This window comes from Balaenoptera acutorostrata, chromosome 11 (assembly GCF_949987535.1).
Source record: "Balaenoptera acutorostrata chromosome 11, mBalAcu1.1, whole genome shotgun sequence".
NCBI classification, from domain to species: domain Eukaryota; kingdom Metazoa; phylum Chordata; class Mammalia; order Artiodactyla; family Balaenopteridae; genus Balaenoptera; species Balaenoptera acutorostrata.
This window is the reverse complement of record NC_080074.1, coordinates 2,955-16,500: the sequence shown is the minus strand read 5'-3', so window position 1 is coordinate 16,500 and position 13,546 is coordinate 2,955. Positions and strand designations below refer to the sequence as shown.

Genomic DNA, 13,546 nt, shown 5'->3' with positions numbered 1-13,546 from the left:
AAGTGTTCGTCACGGCCCCCGTCTGAGCTGCCGTGAGAAAACACTCTGCTTAGAATTCTTCGAGGACCTCGTACCTGAAGTCACTCTGCTGGAGGAGAAAGTCAGCATCCTCCCATGCTGTGGCGCTAACGGGACCCTCAGCGAGAGCACTTGCCTCGCGGTAAGGCCCTGAATTGCCATGCAGAAGCGGAGGCGTGCAGCAGTTTCCATGAGGCCGTAGCCACTGCCCTGCATTATTTTAACGTCAGTACGCTCTGCAGGACATCTAGGAGCCTGGCGTGGGCACCCTATTCCCTGCAAGGACACTGAGTACCCTCAGGCCCCCCTGGGCCTGCTAAGCCACATCCAGGCCCGTAGCCCTTCGGAGCCACTCTGTGTATGCCGAGTGTAGGGCAACAGACTGCACTCTTTCTTGGGACAGCTTGACTTCCCCAGCATTCCCACAGGTCCACGAACACCGTTCTAGCAGGGCCAACATGCCGTGCAAGTCTGACTCATTGCCCTAGTCTGCGCTGCACTGAGAAAACACTCGGCTTCGTATTCCATCTGGGACCCCCTGTCTGAAGTCACCCTGCCTCCAGGAGAATGTGGGCTTGCGTTCCGACTGCAACTAAAGCCCAGTTCCTCGGATAACACTGCAGGCTTTTGAAGAGCCACGGGCCCGGAGGCCTAGCTGGGGCTTTCCTTGGTTGAGGCAGTTCGCTAGATGCAGAACACCCTGCTTCGAGGAGTTGATTCAACGAAGTAACCACTGGGTAACCTGTGTCTCTTTGGACTTGTTAGAAAGCACAGGGATGTATGCTGCGTGTGCAAGCGGAAATGGGGGCCTGATGGAACTAGCCTTGCTTTCCCATTCTGAAAGCTCCATTCATGCTGCCTTGAAGCTACTTGAAATTGACTGCTGTTGACAGGCCACTAGCCACTCTATGCATGGCTCTGGGAAGACAATGAGTTTTGTCTAGCTAGCCGGATGCTTCGATGGCCGGGGTGGAGCTCATCGTGCCACGCTCTGGAGCTAAAGGGAAACTCAACGTGAGTACTGACCTCGAGGTAAGTCCCTGAGTAACCGCGCAGAAAGGGCGGCATGCAGCTGTTTCCATGAGGTATTAGTCGCTGTTCTGCTGTATTTTATTTTAGTTTTTATATTTTTTATTGTTGTTTTAAGATTGATTGATGGATTGATTGATTGATTGCTATATTGGGTCTTCGTTTCTGTGCTAGGGCTCTCTCCAGTTACGGTAAGTGGGGGCCACTCTTCATCGCGGTGCGTAGGCCTCTCAGTATCTCAGCCTCTCTTGTTGCGGAGCACAGGCTCCAGAGGCGCAGGCTCAGTAGTTGTGGCTCACGGGCCCAGTTGCCCCGTGGCATGGGGATTCCTCCCAGACCAGAGCTCGAACCCGTGTCCCCTGCATTGGCAGGCAGATTGTCAACCAGTGCACCACCAGGGAAGCCTCTGTTCTGCTCTATTTTAAAGGAAGTACCCTTTCCAGGCCTCTTAGGCCCCTCGGGTGTGCATCATTTTCCCTCCAGGATCCCTGAGTGCCTCCAGACCCCTGTGGGCCTGTGAGCAACATGGAGGCCCAAAGGTAGGTCCCTCAGAGGCCCTCTGTGCATGCCGAGTGATGGGCAACACCCTGCACGTTCCTTAAGGAGAGCTACATTTCCAGAGCCCTGGAGCAGCCTCAGGACCACATTTCTAGGCAGTGCGACCTGCCATGGAAGTGTTCGTCACGGCCCCCGTCTGAGCTGCCGTGAGAAAACACTCTGCTTAGAATTCTTCGAGGACCTCGTACCTGAAGTCACTCTGCTGGAGGAGAAAGTCAGCATCCTCCCATGCTGTGGCGCTAACGGGACCCTCAGCGAGAGCACTTGCCTCGCGGTAAGGCCCTGAATTGCCATGCAGAAGCGGAGGCGTGCAGCAGTTTCCATGAGGCCGTAGCCACTGCCCTGCATTATTTTAACGTCAGTACGCTCTGCAGGACATCTAGGAGCCTGGCGTGGGCACCCTATTCCCTGCAAGGACACTGAGTACCCTCAGGCCCCCCTGGGCCTGCTAAGCCACATCCAGGCCCGTAGCCCTTCGGAGCCACTCTGTGTATGCCGAGTGTAGGGCAACAGACTGCACTCTTTCTTGGGACAGCTTGACTTCCCCAGCATTCCCACAGGTCCACGAACACCGTTCTAGCAGGGCCAACATGCCGTGCAAGTCTGACTCATTGCCCTAGTCTGCGCTGCACTGAGAAAACACTCGGCTTCGTATTCCATCTGGGACCCCCTGTCTGAAGTCACCCTGCCTCCAGGAGAATGTGGGCTTGCGTTCCGACTGCAACTAAAGCCCAGTTCCTCGGATAACACTGCAGGCTTTTGAAGAGCCACGGGCCCGGAGGCCTAGCTGGGGCTTTCCTTGGTTGAGGCAGTTCGCTAGATGCAGAACACCCTGCTTCGAGGAGTTGATTCAACGAAGTAACCACTGGGTAACCTGTGTCTCTTTGGACTTGTTAGAAAGCACAGGGATGTATGCTGCGTGTGCAAGCGGAAATGGGGGCCTGATGGAACTAGCCTTGCTTTCCCATTCTGAAAGCTCCATTCATGCTGCCTTGAAGCTACTTGAAATTGACTGCTGTTGACAGGCCACTAGCCACTCTATGCATGGCTCTGGGAAGACAATGAGTTTTGTCTAGCTAGCCGGATGCTTCGATGGCCGGGGTGGAGCTCATCGTGCCACGCTCTGGAGCTAAAGGGAAACTCAACGTGAGTACTGACCTCGAGGTAAGTCCCTGAGGAACCGCGCAGAAAGGGCGGCATGCAGCTGTTTCCATGAGGTATTAGTCGCTGTTCTGCTGTATTTTATTTTAGTTTTTATATTTTTTATTGTTGTTTTAAGATTGATTGATGGATTGATTGATTGATTGCTATATTGGGTCTTCGTTTCTGTGCTAGGGCTCTCTCCAGTTACGGTAAGTGGGGGCCACTCTTCATCGCGGTGCGTAGGCCTCTCAGTATCTCAGCCTCTCTTGTTGCGGAGCACAGGCTCCAGAGGCGCAGGCTCAGTAGTTGTGGCTCACGGGCCCAGTTGCCCCGTGGCATGGGGATTCCTCCCAGACCAGAGCTCGAACCCGTGTCCCCTGCATTGGCAGGCAGATTGTCAACCAGTGCACCACCAGGGAAGCCTCTGTTCTGCTCTATTTTAAAGGAAGTACCCTTTCCAGGACTCTTATGCCCCTCGGGTGTGCATCATTTTCCCTCCAGTATCCCTGAGTGCCTCCAGACCCCTGTGGGCCTGTGAGCAACATGGAGGCCCAAAGGTAGGTCCCTCAGAGGCCCTCTGTGCATGCCGAGTGATGGGCAACACCCTGCACGTTCCTTAAGGAGAGCTACATTTCCAGAGCCCTGGAGCAGCCTCAGGACCACATTTCTAGGCAGTGCGACCTGCCATGGAAGTGTTCGTCACGGCCCCCGTCTGAGCTGCCATGAGAAAACACTCTGCTTAGAATTCTTCGAGGACCTCGTACCTGAAGTCACTCTGCTGGAGGAGAAAGTCAGCATCCTCCCATGCTGTGGCACTAACGGGACCCTCAGCAAGAGCACTTGCCTCGCGGTAAGGCCCTGAATTGCCATGCAGAAGCGGAGGCGTGCAGCAGTTTCCATGAGGCCGTAGCCACTGCCCTGCATTATTTTAACGTCAGTACGCTCTGCAGGACATCTAGGAGCCTGGCGTGGGCACCCTATTCCCTGCAAGGACACTGAATACCCTCAGGCCCCCATGGGCCTGCTAAGCCACATCCGGGCTCGTAGGCCTTCGGAGCCACTCTGTGTATGCCGAGTGTAGGGCAACACACTGCACTTTCTCTTGGGTAACTTGGTTTCCTCAATACTCCCACAGGTCGACGAACACCAATTTAGGAGGTCCAACGTGCCCTGCAAGTCTGACACATTGCCCTAGTCTGCGATGCACTGAGAAAAACCCTCGGCTTTGCATTCCATCTGGGACCCCCTGTCTGAAGTCACCTTGCCTCCAGGAGAAAGTCGGCTTGCGTTCCGACTGCAACTAAAGCCCAGTTCTTCGTGTAACAGTGGAGGCTTTTGAAGAGCCGTGGGCCCGGAGGCCTAGCTGGGGCGTTCCTTGGTTGAGGCAGTTCGCTAGATGCAGAACACCCTGCTTCGAGGAGTTGATTCAGGGAAGGAACCACTGGGTAACCTGTGTCTCTTTGGACTTGTTTGAAAGCACAGGGATGTATGCTGCGTGTGCCCGTGGAAATGGGGGCTTGATGGAACTAGCCTTGCTTTCCCATTTTGAAATCTCCATTCATGCTGCCTTGAAGCTATTTGAAATTGAGTGCTGCTGATAGGCCACTAGCCACTGTAGTCATGGCTCTGGGAAGAAAATGTATTTTCTCTAGCTAAGCCGGGTGCTTCGATGGCCGGGGTGGAGCTCATCGTGCCACGCTCTAGAGCTAAAGGGAAACTCAACGTGAGTACTGACCTCGAGGTAAGTCCCTGAGTAACCGCGCAGAAAGGGCGGCATGCAGCTGTTTCCATGATGTCTTAGTCATTCTTCTGCTTTATTTTAGAGGGAGTACCCTTTTCAGGACTCCTAAGCCCCCTGGTTGGCACCCTTTTCCCTACAGATCACTGAGTACCCCCAGAACCCTCTATGTTTGCTGAGCAACAGCCAGGTCAGTTGGCCCTTCACATGCCCTCTGTGTATGCCGAGCAAAGGGCAACATGCTACACTCTTACTTGAGAGAACTAGATTTCCTCAGCACTCCAATAGCTTTAGGAAAACGTTTCTACCCCGTCTAACATGCCATGGAATTGTGCCTCATTGCCCTATTGTGAGCTCTACTGAAAAAGCACTCTGCTAAGCATTCCTTCTAGGACTTCCTACCTGAAGTCACCCTGCCTCCAAGAGAAAGTCGGCTGGCGTTCCAACTGTGAGTAAAGCACATTTCTTCGTGTTACAGTGCAGGCTTTTGGAGCAAGCACAGGCCCAGAGGCCTAACTCAGGCATTCCTTAGTTGAGGCTGTTCACTACACACAGAACACCCCGTGTAGAAACGCTGATTCAGGGAAGTGCCCAGTGTGTAGCTCGTGTCTGTTTTCACTTGTTAGAAAGCACGTGTAAGTGTGCCGCTTGTCCACCTGGAAATGGGGGCCTGATGGCAGAAGCCATCTCGTCAGAGGTGTTGGGAGTGTGTAGAGGCCTTATATTCCTGTTGTGTGTCCTGCAGGCATCCCATGAAAGACCAGAATCTAGGTCAACTTGGGCAAGCCACTTAAGTGAGCCTCAGCTTTCTTTATTTGTAAGGTGGGCATCACAGCGCTTCCCTCCCGTATGCATGGCGAAATCCTGGCAACAAACGTACACCATGTGGCCCCACTTTGAAATCTTTAAAGAGGTCTGCCAATAAAAGTGTCTGTAGGTTGTACCTTCCCTGCAATGCGACACCTGGTCCAAGGTGGAGAGGTTCAGGAGTGAGCAGTTTGCCCTTCACATGAATGGACAGAGCTCAGCCAGCGGCGTCCCTTCACTGAGATCCTGGCTGCCGAGGTCCACACTTTCCATGTATCCAGGCTAGTTTCAGATGGAGACTGAGAGGGAAAATAGGCAGGTGTAAGGATGCAATCCTCAAATCTTTGGCTTCAAATAATCCATCCCAAACTGCTACCCGAGACCCCCAGTATCAAAAAGGAAACATGTTATAGACCCAGAAAAATGTGTTTCCCAAAAGGCCTAGGTTTGCCCTCATAGTCATCAGTATCTAAAATAGAAGTAGCACTACACTTAAAATCTTAAACTTCTATGTATATAGGGACCAAAGGCATTTTCATCAGAAAGAAAAGGGATTTAATAATGAAACCACAGACAGATAAATTGTTTTCAAGCCCCTGATAAGAGAGGGGAGAAATGTCAACTTCATGGGAGTTGCAGAATCAGCAGTTAGGATTTTTGGATGCCAACACTGGGGGAGAAGAGACTCCAGCCTGTACCCTCCCCGCCCACCCTCCGCAGTATGCCTGGTTAGGAGGTGAGTCCTGCAGGCGCGGTGGCCCCTGGGCTGGCCGGAGCGGCAGGGTGAGTGCAGGGGTCCCTGAACAGAACAGTTTACCCTCCCTCCCCAGAGACACCTGGCAATGTCTGGAGGGTGGGCTAGCGGCAGGTGGCCAGGGACGCTGCTAAACACACTGCAATGCCCAGGACAAAGCCCACCACAGGGAACAATTCAGCCCAGAATGTCAGCAGTGCTGAGCGTGAGAAACCTATGCACGTGGCAATGCTGGCCTCCAGGAGGAGCTCAGGAGACAGCGCAACCCCTTTCCTGCCCACAAGGGGGCGATGGTCCTCTCCTGTAGCTTGCTCCAATTTAAGGGCCTTTTGCTGTCCGCTGCTGGTGAGTGACCCGGTGCCCTGGCTTTAGGAGTCGGGGCCTGAGGGCCTCGTTAGCTCCCCGAATTCTGTGCACTCAGAGTGCGCTTTACCCCCACGCTCCCCGCTGTTGTAGAGCAGGGTCTGCAAAGCCAGGAGGAGGGATTGCTGGATTTGGCGCTAGCAGGCGTGGTCTTGGCGTCACTGGTAATGCACAGGGTGGTATCTGGGGTAGAAAGAGACGAATCAGGCCGATTAGCAGCGAGGTGGCGGCTGCTGTGCGGAGCGCCCCTGAGTCGCGAGGCTCCGGGAGCCGCTGGTCAGCAGCAGAGGCGTGACGACGACGAAGCCTCACCCCGTGCCCCGCGGCCTGGGCCTTTCGGAACTGCCCTCTTCAGAAGGCTCTCCCAGGCGCAGACCACCCCATCCCCAAGCCCCAGCACGCTGGCCACTCCGCACTGGGCACCTAGGGGTAGTGCGGGGTGTGGTGTCCACGCCAGACTGACGTCCAGGTCAGAGGGGCTCAGCCTGAGGCTGAAAGGAGATGGATGGCTCAGTAGGTTAGTGGCGGTATCTCTTGGGAGGGAAGCACAGGGAATTTTTACTTCTCAGTTATCTTCTGCATTTTAAAAACTTCTGCCATGAGTATGCATTTCTGTAACCAAAACCTTATTAGAGTGGAAGCTTAGCGAGGCAGCTTTGCAAAAGGACCCTGCCTGACTCTTGACCCGCCTGTGTGCCTAAATGCGCATGCAGCTGCGGCTTGGTCAGCAGTGGTGACCTCCTGAAGCTATTTACAACCTGTAAACGGTGTGTGCTCCTCCACGGGATATCTCAGTTCTCTGACTCTCAGGTTCTTCTTCTGTGGAGAAGAAGGGCAGGTATGTTCTACAAATGTCCACAGTTCCCCGTGGAGAAGGTACCTCTGGGCATGAACATGTGCTGGAGTGGCATGATGCTGGGGTCTGCCCCTCGCAGCTCAATCTCAAAGACTCCAAGCAGAGCCACCTACTTTATATTTTTCTTCCCTTCTGAAGACATTGGCTGGCACTTGGCCTTGGTCCAGGGTGTACGCCTTCTTCAACCTGTTGACTGCAGAGTCCTCACATTGCTTTGGGCTTGGTCCAAGTCTGTGCTTGAGTGGAGGACGGGGCTTTGAGAGGGTCCACACGCCCCTCCTTCCCAGCCACGCACCTTCTTTTCCTTGCCAAGCTCTCCCTTCTCCTACTGTGACAACGAAGCAGCTGCTTCAACCTCTTCTGTAACCTGGGCTCTCCCATCTGTCTTCAGTTTTTCCCGTGCTCATAGCTGGATAGAAACCTGCTGGGGGGTGTTTTTCAGACGAACTTGAGTAACTTGCCCTCGTAGATTAGTTAAGAGCCTGTAGGTCTCGAAGGGATTTGTGGAAAAGACCCAGCAGAGTCTGCGAGAACCCGAGGCGGCTGTGGCTGGAGCCAGGTGAGCCACAGGTTAGGGGCGTCTGGGCCTCATCCTGTGTGAGGGTGGATGCGCTACTGCTGTCCTCTGCCTCGGGCCCTCATCTGTGAAATGGGGGAACAGTGAGGACTGCCCTCCCGAGGTCGTCATGAGGCTTAATGTGTGAATGCACTGACCACTCAGAGCAGCCCTCACCGCAGGGAGAGGTGTGTGTGTGTGTGTGTGTGTGTGTGTGTGTGTGTGATTGCAGCCACCGGGCTTCGCTTTTCTCCACCAGCTCCTTCTTCACGGGGAAGCAAGGAGAGGCATGGGAGGGAGGGAAGGAGAAGACTAGAAAAAGGAGGCAGAGGGAGGTCCCTGGGGAAGGGTTTCTGCCACTCATGCATGGGTGGCCTGGGCTCCAAACTTGGGGTTTTACACCAGGGCGTGTGAGCAAGGGGCGGCGGCCAGGGGCAGAGCATTTGCAGACCGTGCGTAGGTCTGGACAGAGCAGGAAGACGCCAAGGCTCTGCCTCCTCCCAGCTGTCAAGGCCCGAGGCAACAGGTCACCCCTTCTGAGTCCCTGAGAAATTGGGAGGTGCTAGTCCAAGGGCACAAAGTTTCAGTTATACCAGATGAAAACAAGTTCTGGAGCTCTGCTGTATAATATGGTGCCTGTAGTTAACAATACTGTATTGTGTGCTTAAAATTTACTGAGGATGGCTCCTATCTTAAGTGTTCTTACCATACACACAAAGAATGATGATAATAGGAATAATAATAAATAAAGGAATGAATAGGTCGGGAGGACACCTTTGGAGTGACACATATGTTTACGGTGTAGATTGTGGTGATGGTTTCATGGGTGTAATCTGTCTCCATACTCACAAAGTTGCATGTATTAATCATGTACAGCTTTCTGTATGTCAATGATACCTTCATAACGTGGTTTAAAACAATAAAATGGGGGGGAATATAGTCACTCCAAGTACTGAGCACGTTGCCTGTCACAGTAAATAAGGAAATAAATGTAATTATGGTTTAACCTTAGCTCAGGACTGAGAGTGGGTCCCACAGGTACTTGGCAGGTGGTGTCTGTGGCCAGCTCCTCCACCCTGGCTCAGCACTGCTTCTGTGAAGCACAAGGGCTCCCCAAACACAGAGACCAACTCCAGGTGCACACTCGTGACAGAGAAGGTGGGTTGGTCGCAGACACCTTGTTTTGGTTACTTGCTATTCCTTCCTCCACACACCCTTTCATTGTCCTGGTCCTTAACCTTTAACTCCTGTAAGAAGCAGGGTTTGCAGATTTCTGAAGACATTTTACAGTGTGCAGACCTGTTTCACCTTTGTTCCCCATCCTTGGGTCTGGAGATAAAGGCGGGAAGACAGTACTCCATGAAAGCAACAATCACAAACCTCAGGTATGCTCACCCTCAGGTGCCTCAGACTTCAAAGAAATGGCAAACTAGGCATCTCATTTTATACATGGCCCTCTTTAAGTACACTTGTATGTACATAAAATGAAATTGTACTGAAATAAATCTTATTGCTGAACGTTTGCTTTTCGGAAGACACTTTGGTGTAAAAGTTCCTAAGAAAATTTGTTTTTTTAAAGGACCAAAAGTGGGGTGAGTGTTTCATGGGTAAAGACCTTTTTCGTAACGAGTGAAGGTGAAATGAGCAGACTGTGCAACTCAGATTCCAGCTGCGTCCCCGTCACTACCCTCGGGAGTGTGCCGGAAGGACCCCAGAGAGCTGGCCCACTGCGATGAGCTTACAGCCTTGGGGCCCCAAACTGGAAGGATGGTCAGCATTCCTGGTGCTCTGGGTTCAGCAAGACCTGACTGAGGTGGGTGGGAGGTGAGTGGGAACACAGTTTTGCCCAGAGCTATCTCGTTGGCCTGTGTTAGAGGGGGAACAGAAGGTCAGAGCAGGCCTGGGTGAACCCCAGGTGCTGGCTGAATGTAATTTTTTTTTTTTTTTTTAATAAAGGGACTCTCTTTTCTGGTTGTTGGCTGAGTATGTAATGTCCACTCTGGGTCATCTAAGGGCCGAGACCAAGTACTCTGTTCCTGCTGTGACCCGTGCTTCTGCTACCACGTGCTGCACAAGGTAGGTACCTCAGAGTCCTAGCTGAATAGCTCATAGAGAGACAGGTCTCAGCCTTGCTTCTCCACCTGCATCTTACAGAGGTGGAAAGTAGGAACTGCAGCCCAGCAAGCCACGGACCCAGGCAATGCTAAAACTGCAAAGTCACCTGTGTTGATTCCAGCCAGCTTTTAGTAAGTAAATCCGTGACTCTTGTAAGAAGAGATTTCAGAAGATGTGTACCTTCTACAGAATTCACATTTAGTGAGGGGCGTGTGAAAAGGTATACACAATTTTAATCTTTTTATTTTACTAATAGCGTATCTTAATGATTGAAAAATAGAAATTCCTGTAAATAAAAAGAAAACCAGAAAGTACTCATACTTTACACACCTAGTGTTCACGATCTAATGGGCCTGCTTCCCCTTCCCCTCTCTCTTCTATCTGAGCCTCCACGATGGACGGGACTCACCTGGTACAAGTGACGCGGGGTCGAGCTGGACTGTTGGTTTTCTGCTCCGCCTCTGCTTCCTCTCCGCATCCTGGACTCTAAAGAAGATGAATGAAATGTCTGCTCTGGTTGCTGGCTGTTTCATCTCCAACTTAACCTCAGTCTGTGGTTGTGGAGGGCCTCAGAAGTCAGGAAGGTCCCCTGCCGCCAACATGGGGAGGGTGGGGCCGGACCCAGGTTCCAGCCCAGCCCTGACACGCAGTGCGCTCAGTGGGACATGTTGGCATGCATGCAAGGCTGTAGCGCTGCCAGCCCCCATATGCTGCCTTCTTGAGGGCTGGCGGTGCCCTTCAGGACTGGCTGCATCGTTCGTCCCATTTGAGTGGGCAGTAGTAGATAATAAAATCTCAGAATATCCCTTGACCCGTGACCATCCAGGCAGGCATCTGTGGTCCTCCAGCTCAGGCCTGCCTGGGCCCTGTCAAGCCCCTGTGGCCAATCACTGAGCTGACCTTGCTGCTGGGCAATTGAACAGCTACCTGGGCAGCGTAGACGGCCCCTTGGGAAGTTTCAGTTCCCTACATCCATGTGATTGAGAAAAGGGCCTCCTCCCTCATAGTCTCTCAGCCTTCTGAGAGGAAATAACCCTGCAGACATTGAGTGTGGCCCTGGCCACAAGCAGCATACAGCAGACCGTGGCCCTGCAATCCTCTGGCCTTCGGGTTGTTGCAAACCTTTGACATTCATACTCATTAAAAATCAAAGGTATGGGAGCAAGTGGCTTCCCAGCTGGTGTTCTCACTCTGAGGCCACGTGGTCTCCAGGAGCCACGTGTATCCGGGCCCAGTCCCTGCGGCCCCCGGAAAGCCAGCCAACTGTGGATTCCACGGTATAGGATCATCCTCGAGACACTGCTCCGCTGAGTAACAGTTTCCTTACCACCTACCATTTGGTTTCTGTTCTCTGTAAAGGAGAGAGCAGAGACTGGAAAATGAGCAAATGTGTTCTGTGGAGATGGGTGATTAATATAGTCAGAGGGCAGGTGTGACTCCTGGGCTCCCACCTCCCAGGGACATGAATGAAGTCTGTGTGCCTTTTGAGGTACACTGGCAATCAGGGCCAGCCTCTGATATGAGGCCCCGATGCCCAAAGCAAGAGTCTTGAGTTTACCACCAACAGCGAAGTTGCTATTTTAGCTAGTGGAAGAGCTTCCTGCCATCAAGGGAGGACAACAAGAGCCCTGGATGGGTGACCACAGTCACTGACCTTAACTGAACCTCTTCTTTTCTGTTAAAATGGACATTGAGTGGGTGTCGCCTGCAGTTTCTGGAAGCCCTGGATGCAGTGAGAGAGACTTTTCCTGTGAATGGGGCCACCCAAAGGCATTTAGCAGGACAAAGGATTGGAGGGAGACCAGATCACACTGCAAGAGAGTGAGCCACCAGAACTGCCAGGTCCAAATCCACTCTTAAACCTGTCTCTTGCAGTTATTAATTTATTTCTATCGTTTAAAAATAATGTTTTATTTTACTTTAGTAAGTGTGTCCAGTCCATTGGAATCAAAAAAGTCATAGCTGATACATCAGAACGAATAATCCCTGAGACTCCCTTGGGTGCCCTACTGGATGGGGCATGGCTGGGCGAGATGAAGACACTGAGTAGGGTCCGAACTTAGGGGAACTGCCAGACTGCTGTGTCTCTGTTCCTTCCCTGTCCCAGGAGAGCGAAATCCCGGAACAATGGAAGGACAAGCAAAATGGGGAAGAGGTCTTTTGGTGGCTTAACTGTTCTGTTTGTATTTTCCTTTGTTATGTTCCGTTTTGTTAATGTGTGTTTTTACTAGGAAGTTACCCATTTTCTCTAGATTTCTAGTGTGACACAATAGGTTTCTCATTCTAGTTTTCAACCGAATTGTCACTTATTAACTGACATCCATATTTCATTTGGGTTTCCTTCATTCTAACTTTTTGTCTTCCAGGATGCCATCCAGTGTATCACGTGACATTTAGTCATCATGTCTGTTTAGACTCTTCTGGGCTTTCACAGTTTCTGAGACTGTCCTTGTTTCTATGACCTTGACATTGGTGAGTAGTACTGGTCAGATATTTTGTTGACTGTCCCGCTTTGGAATTTACTTGGTGTTTTTCTCAGGATTAGGCTTGAGTTATGGGTTTTAAGTAAGCAGATCACAGAGGTAAAGTGCTTTCTCATCACTTTATATCAAGGGAACAGGCTCTCAAGGCAACTTATCACTGTTACTATTAACTTTGGTCACCTGGCTGAGGTAGTTTGTCAGATTTCCCCACAATAAAGTTAAGTTTTTCCCATTTCCGTGCTGTGTGTCTTCTTTAGGAGGAAGCTACTTTGGGAACCAGCACTTATGGAGACAGGAGTTATCTCCACCTCCACAATCCATGGATGGCTGAGTGTCCACATCAATTATTTAGACTTCCACATAGGAGATTTCTATTCAACCTTATTGATCAAAACAAACAAACAAACAAACAAACAAAACCCTATGCAGTTACTTATTTTTACCAGCATGGACACCTGTGGACAGTTTTTGTTTGTTTGTTTTTCTTTGTTTTTTTAACTTTTTGTTATAATCCAGCAGTCCAGATTTTGTTGCTAAGTTCATTCCTACTTTGGCTATTGAGAGCTCTTTCCATTGGCTCCTGTTTTCCTTTGACATCATTCTACCCTGTGGACTTTTTTTTCTTGATACTTCCTTATTTTCTGATATAAGATTCAAGATTGGGGCTTCCCTGGTGGCGCAGTGGTTGAGAATCCGCCTGCCAATGCAGGGGACACAGGTTCGAGCCCTGGTCTAGGAAGATCCCATATGCCGCGGAGCAACTAGGCCCGTGAGCCACAATTACTGAGCCTGTGCGTCTGGAGCCTGCGCTCCACAACAGGAAAGGCTGCGATGGTGAGAGTCCCGCGCACCGCGATGAAGAGTGGCCCCCGCTCGCTGCAACTAGAGAAAGCCCTCGCACAGAAACGAAGACCCAACACAGCCAAAAATAAATAAATTAAAAAAATTTAAAAAAAAGATTCAAGATTGTCCTGGCTCATATATTTACTGTGTCAGTCCTAGTGTCAGCCATTATTTCAAAGAGCTCTGGTTCCTTTTACTAGAGAATGTTATGAAAAAGTTACATATAGGAGCTGAAAGTGCTCAGCTGATAATGCAAGGAAATATATGCATGTATTCCCACCTT

General features: G+C 51.3%; 1 long non-coding RNA gene across 6 annotated transcripts; it reads left to right on the top strand.

The window, feature by feature from the left end:
* Window positions 1-9,119: 9,119 nt before the first annotated feature.
* LOC114238298 (uncharacterized) lies at window positions 9,120-13,236 on the top strand. Of its 6 annotated transcripts, none has more exons than XR_009009652.1 (4): window positions 9,120-9,207; window positions 9,402-9,635; window positions 9,779-12,409; window positions 12,678-13,012. It is a non-coding gene; the product is annotated as an uncharacterized LOC114238298 (long non-coding RNA). The 6 variants fall into 6 exon arrangements; XR_009009653.1 differs by lacking the exon at window positions 12,678-13,012 and adding an exon at window positions 13,072-13,236 and having other exon boundaries at window positions 9,126-9,635; window positions 9,779-11,779; window positions 12,304-12,409; XR_009009651.1 differs by having other exon boundaries at window positions 9,126-9,635; window positions 9,779-9,898; window positions 9,977-12,409.
* The last annotated feature ends 310 nt before the right edge of the window (window positions 13,237-13,546 follow it).